The sequence below is a fragment of the Fundulus heteroclitus genome, chromosome 2 (genome assembly GCF_011125445.2).
Source record: "Fundulus heteroclitus isolate FHET01 chromosome 2, MU-UCD_Fhet_4.1, whole genome shotgun sequence".
In the NCBI taxonomy this organism is placed as follows: domain Eukaryota; kingdom Metazoa; phylum Chordata; class Actinopteri; order Cyprinodontiformes; family Fundulidae; genus Fundulus; species Fundulus heteroclitus.
In genome coordinates, this window is record NC_046362.1 from 26141734 (window position 1) to 26148305 (window position 6572).

General features: G+C 39.2%; 1 protein-coding gene across 1 annotated transcript in view; it reads right to left on the minus strand.

Moving 5' to 3' along the window:
* si:dkeyp-19e1.3 (USP6 N-terminal-like protein) overlaps positions 1-532 on the minus strand; it is a 36945-nt gene extending 36413 nt beyond the window's left edge. Inside the window, 1 exon segment of the mRNA XM_012853249.3 lies at positions 220-532. The gene's annotated coding sequence lies outside the window, so the exon portion shown is untranslated.
* Between the last annotated feature and the right edge of the window lie 6040 nt (positions 533-6572).

Consider the following 6572-nt stretch of genomic DNA (forward strand, 5'->3'; position numbering starts at 1 on the left):
CAGTTCTCAATCATCTATTTCTGAAACGTGAAGCCGTCGGGGCTTGCACACGTGTGAGCAGTCGCTGCTTTCTCTCTAAACCACTTTTATTTATTGAAAAATAAAAGCGCAAAACCACCGTATTAGGAACTAAGTCTACAGCGCTCTCAAATTGCGATTCCAAGCTCTAATATTTATTTATTTTTAAAAGCGTACACCATGCTGGCACCGGCTGCTTACCTTTAGGTGTGACTTTTCCTCTGCTCGGATGCACCTACTAGAGGAAATTAAGTCCTCTATTCTCATTCTCTGCCTCGCTGTCAAAGGGGTGCCGTCGCGCAGATGTTGTCCCAGAAATAAAGGCTTCTCTCACCCTCCTCGGCTCTAGCTCCGCTGAAATCGATGCGGGTCAAACGGACTGAATCGCCTTCCTCACCCCGCCGCCGCCGCCTTGCCCTGCTAAGCGAACTGAACAAGCCCGCGAGGCGAGAAGCGAGGAGCACGAGCTGGATGCAGCAGCTGTCTGACAAACTGTCGAGCAGTGACAGCGGCGCGAGGGGCGTGCCTCGCGGACAGGAGCCCTGGCTCAGCGCGAGTCTCGTGTTTGCTTTGCAGGAACTGACCTGAACCGCGGCGGGCAGCCTCAGAGACTCGTTTGGGGGGTTGTAGGCAGTAAAAGTTGAATTTAAAATGTATGACATTGTTTAGTGTTTATAACTTCACTCACCAAGTTAACCCGGCTGGTATTGGGGAGATGTTGGAATAGTTGTTGTTGTTATCGGTGATAATTGATAGCAGTCGGTCACATTTACGTTTTAGATTAACTTTGTTGAACAAATAAGACAAATAAAACTAGTTTCAAACTTTTACTGAATAAGAAACGAGCTGATGAATGAACTTCTCCAAAGGAAGTAATTTGTCACCCTCTGCTGGTCAAACACTAGTCATACTGGTAATGGTGGCCTACAGACAAAAAATAGCAAATGAGAAATTGTGTTGATATTGTCATATCAGGTCAGTTAGGCAGGGTTCCTTTCTTTACTGGATGATAGATGGATATTTCTTAAAAAATTTTAGTTATTAATTTATCTTTGCTGTTTAAGCCTTTAGTGCAGATTAGATTTGCCCTTTGGTTTTTGCAGTTTAATTTTCCTTTCATGTTCAAACCCACATGGTAATAGTGAATAAATGCATGATACTGAAAGGTGTTGTAAAAGGTAGGAGAACTCAATTATTATACATGTTTTCTCGTTTTGTTTGTTTGTGTGTTTTTGTTAGTTTAAATTTTTGACATGTTTCTTGAATTGGCACTATATAAATAAAATTTACTTGAATTGTATTAGTTTATTTTTTACAACTCCAAAGCTATAAAAATCGAAATAATTTCAATGGACCTTTATACAATCCTGGTCCTAGGGAGGGTTAAGATGTGCTATGTATTTTATTTTATTATTCACCTTTTATCTATATGGGATGTCTCATTAAGAGCCAAGACCTAATTTACAAGAGAAACCTGTTTTGGTAAAACCAAACAACAGCAACAACAACAAAAGTACAGTACAGGAACATTACAAATTCTTAATACATTTAATTCAGCTTATACATTAAAAAACAATGTCAAAATGTCTCAAGGGAAGGTTTTACATTCATTTGAATCTGACATTTTTAAAATATGCATTCCTTAAAAAATGGTTTTCCCATAATAGAATCATTTTTAATTTCATAGCATGTTACAAAATGTCTTTCTTTAAAAAAAATCTTTGAAGCACGTTTTTTTTTTCTTCTTTTTTAAGGTTTCCTTTTGTTTTTATGTTTTTACCTGTTGTCTTTTTACCAAGTTTTTACCGGTTTTTCTTCCAGTTTCTTCCCCCAGACTGTCTCACTGATGAACACTTAACAGTCAGCATATTCAAATCGATACCATGCTAATTAGGACTGTTTTAACCTTGTCTTCCTCTTTTCTAAAAATTCTGTATGTGTACATGTTCCCAAAAAGGTTTAGTTTTTATTTCCCTGTTTATATATTCACAAAAAAGACAGACCTAAGTCAAATGTTCTTGTTTGTGTGCAGAAACTTGCCAAATAAAGCTGATTCTGATAAAATGGTGTTTCAATTATGTTGCAGGACAGGAATCTCTTTTCTGGAGGATCGCCAAAGTGTAAATTTGGGTGTCTCGCAATGACATGCTTGAGGACAATCTTAATCGGTTTGACTGTGGAAAGTAATGTTTTTAACCAGACAGCGCTTCTAAACACAACAGGAAAGACAACACAAATGGTTGGAGCAAGACAAAATCCGCTGATCTGAATCTCATTCAACTGTTGCTGGATGCTTTGAAATCCTGTATCTGAGGAGTTTGTACAATCTGATTCATGGTGTCAAACTCATGATTTTGTGGTTTAACAGAAAGACAAATATCTTTGACTTTATTTTTTGTTTAGAAAACTGTCAGTGTGATTAGACGTGTCTTTTCCTCTTTAATTATGTTTTAAGCCAATTACACATAAAAGCTACCTTCAAGCTAATCCACAATTTTTGATCTTTTGAAGATTTTTTTTTAAATCTGTTGGTAACTCTTCTGTTTTAGGAAAAGTCACATTATCTTTACTCTGCTGGGAAAAAAGCTGCTTAAATTTAACTCTGAATAGCTCTGAATAGCTGTGGTTGTGAAGGACATTTAATATGACCGTGTACTCATAGGACTTATTTTGGAAATACTCCGAAAAAAATAATGCTTTACTATCGTCTGAAAATTAACTGTTTTAGGCTTTATTTGTTTAAACTCTGATCTAAGACCTTGATGTGAATTCCTATTGAAATAAATTTCCTTTGGTTTGCTCTTTTATTGTTTTCTATTTTATACACGAGGCAGGTATTTTTTCAACATCCTAACATGTGGGGTCCTGGTTGTCAGAGACAATGAGCAAAACTGTTTAATACAAGGACCATAGGGCAGTTGACGAAACACAGAATATTAACTAAATAAAATAAAGATATTGCAAAATATCTGTCCGTTTATAGTTCAGAGATATGTTATTGAGTGAATCATTGGTATTCTTATTTTGTGAATTTATTTAATACTAAAATATTTAATGGCAAACAGAAAAAATATTGGTAATATGTGTCAAAGTGAAAAGAGAATTGTTTATTAAAAAACACATTTACCAATGCATAAGCATACAACATTTTTGAGATAAGAAAAATGCTTAAAGATCTTATTATTAACTTGCCTAAGGGAAATGAAATGTCCATTCATAGTATTAATTTACATTAACATAGTATTTTGTGTTTGAATTTCCAAGCTTTAATTGCCCAAAACACTTCCAGACCATGAGCTTATCAATTAACTGAAATTAATGGCACTTAGAGGATTGATGGGATCTAACAATCATTTCAGTAATTGTTTATTTAGTCATGCAATGTTAGAAACTGTTTTGCAGATTAGTAGATTTTAATAACTTTTTAATTAAATAAAACCTTTAAAATTGTTCCAGACTGAAAATAACTTTTTGTTCTCTCTCTTTTTTCTTCATAGTAGGTACACCTGGTCTGGCGTTCTTTTAACTGTGACATCATCCAGGGAAGACAGATCACCCGCTATTATCATCTAATATCAAGCAGATTACTGGATCAATGTGTGCTTCTGTGCTTGTTTGTCTGTCTTATTGTGTCTCTGCTGTGTCTTCTCTAACCCCCAGTCGATAAAGGCAGCTCAACAGTCATCTGTTCAGCGTATGAACAGCGTATGACCAGCGTATGGCGCTGGTCTTTGGTACAGTGGTTTAGTTCTGAGATTGGCAGTCAAGAGGTTGCAGGATCACAACCCGATGTGGCAAGTTTAGAAAATTACTTTAGTAGCGACTGTGGTTTGATGGGTTGAGTAGTCGTCAATTCCCCTTGCCACATGTCAATGTGCCCCTGGGCAAGGCACTTACCCCCAAATTGCCTACCGAGCTGCATCTCAGTGTATGGGGAGTGTTAGTGTAGTGGTTAGAGCAGCGTGCTTGCACTCAGAGAAGGATGCAAGCACCCTGTTCAATTCCCAGTGCCTGGGGGGATTCGGCATGTGACTCACGTTTGGGTGTCCAGGGCCTGTGGCCCCTGGTTCCTGGGAGGCCTCTGCTCCATGGGTATGGGGGTTCTGTCCCCCGATGCCTGGGGATTGAACAGGCTCCCTGAGCAAGACCCTTAACACCAGAATGCTTCCCAGGCGCCGCACATGGCAGCCTGCTGCTCCCCAAGGGTGATGGGTTAAAAGCAGAGAACAAATTTCTGACCCAATCTGACTGAATTTCACTTTGGAAAGTGCCTTGAGATGATATGTTTCATGAATTGAATAACATTTTATTGAATTGAAAGTATGGCACTACTCCAAACCTGGACAAATCAAGCCTTTATGGGGCTTTGGATTCTGCACGTGACTCACGTTTGGGTGACCAGGGCCTGGTGGGCTGTGGCCCCTGGTTCCTGGGAGGCCTCTGCTCCACAGCTATGGGGGTTCTGTCCCGGGCTCTCCTCTGTTGTCCTCTGGGTGGATGTGCGGTGTCCCTGAGGTGGGAACTGCCTCTGTTGCGTGAGGCTGCTGGGTTCCTGGGTCCTGGGGTGGGATGTGTGTGTGTGTGGGGGGGGTATTCTTCTGTTAGTTTTGTCTTTGCAGTTGTTCATGGTTGGCTTTCCCCAGTGCCCCCATGATGGCTGTAAGAGGATTTTTATTTTCATTTTTATCTTTTTCACCAGCTGTTTGTCGGTTCTGTAATTTTGGTCCATATGTTTTCTTTTTGTCTCTGTCCTTTCTCCCGTTTTCTCACTCTGTCCTCCTTCCTCTCATCCTCTGTCATATTTGGCATCAGTTTTTTTTTATCTAATACTTTAACCGCAGTAAAAGTAATCATCCGGGGCTGGGCGTCAAGGGAGGATTTATCGGTATAAAGTCTCCCTTGGTAAAGCACCACTATGGCAACCAGAGCACCAAAGGGGAAAAAGACATGGCTACAAGCCATGTTGGACCCTGACACACAGCAAACATTTGGAAAAAGGGGCTTTGGTCAGAGGAGAACAGATCTGAACAACATGCAAAAAAAAGCACTTGTAATAGAAAACAAACACATAACCATTAGCACATTCATAGGTGTAGCATGGCCTAGACAATGTCTGGAGCTGAATCCCATTGAGAATCAGTGAGAGGGCTTGACATTTGATGTTCTGTGACTAAGGTTGGTATATTATGGACAGAAGAAAAGTCTGTCATTTAGATTTGCACATGCAGCTAGTAGAGACGCATCACCCAAAGCTTTTCCCCTTTTTAGTCGACTTGATTACTGCAACGGTGTCCTTACAGGTTTGCCTAAAAAGTCGATCAGGCAGCTGCAGCTGATCCAGAACGCTGCAGCCTGCGTCCTCACTAAAACTAAGAAGGTAGAGCACACCAGCCCAGTTCTAAAGTCCTTACACTGGCTCCCTGTATCTCAGAGAATAGACTTTAAAATATTCCGATAGTCTTTAAAGCACTGAATGGATCTGCACCTAAATACATTACAGATTCGCTGTCAATGTGTCAATCTCCCAGTCGGCTCAGGTCTTCAGATTCAAATCTACTTTGCATACCCAGAACTAAACATGGAGAAGCAGCGCATAGTTCCTATGCTCCACTTATCTGGAGTAAACTCCCAGAAGACCGTAAAAGTGCTGAAACCCTGAGTTCCTTTAAATCAAGATTAAAAACACATTTGTTTAGGACTGCGTTTGACTGTTCTGGTTAAAATGTTAACTGAAACATCATTAGTTAAAGTTTAAAGTCCGACCTTATTTTGTAAAATCATTAATCTTTGCTTTTAGTTTCCATTTTCCTGTTTTATTTTGTTTCCGTTTTCCTACACTTCATTCCAACAGCTTTTTAAACTTGCTTTCATTGTTTTTATTTCCCTACATTTTAATCACGTAAAGCACTTTGCATTGTCCTTGTGCTGAAATGTGCTATACAAACAAAATTTGCCTTGCCTTGCCGCACCTGTAATGAGGGCGAAAGCTGTTTCTGCAGGCCCCTTTAGATTATTTGCCTCAATAGCCCTAAAGATTCGGTCAATTATTTGCAAAAAAATAAAGCAAAAAGAAATGTTCTATGGATGTCTTGCGATTTGTCCACGTGCTGGCGACTGTGCATTTAGTTCTGATCGTCACAGTTGTTGTTTTCAGCGTCTAATGGTCACTATTAATCATAATGCAGTGTGACACATAGTTTGGACTATGTAGCAGCCAGAGTCTGTAACCCAAATCAAATTTCCTTTGGGACAATAAAGTTAATCTATCTATCTATCTATCTATCTATCTATCTATCTATCTATCTATCTATCTATCTATCTATCTATCTATCTATCTATCTATCTATCTATCTATCTATCTATCTATCTATCTATAATGTACAACAAACCAGAATTTGAACAGAAATATGGGTTAAAGGTGAGAGCAGGACATTGACTGATGCAAAATCTGCACAGAAAAATAAATCCCGAGGATTATGAGGATTACGCAGACTACCCCTATAAATTATTGCATTTACGCAATATAAAATGCCACCTACCAACCCGTGAAGGGG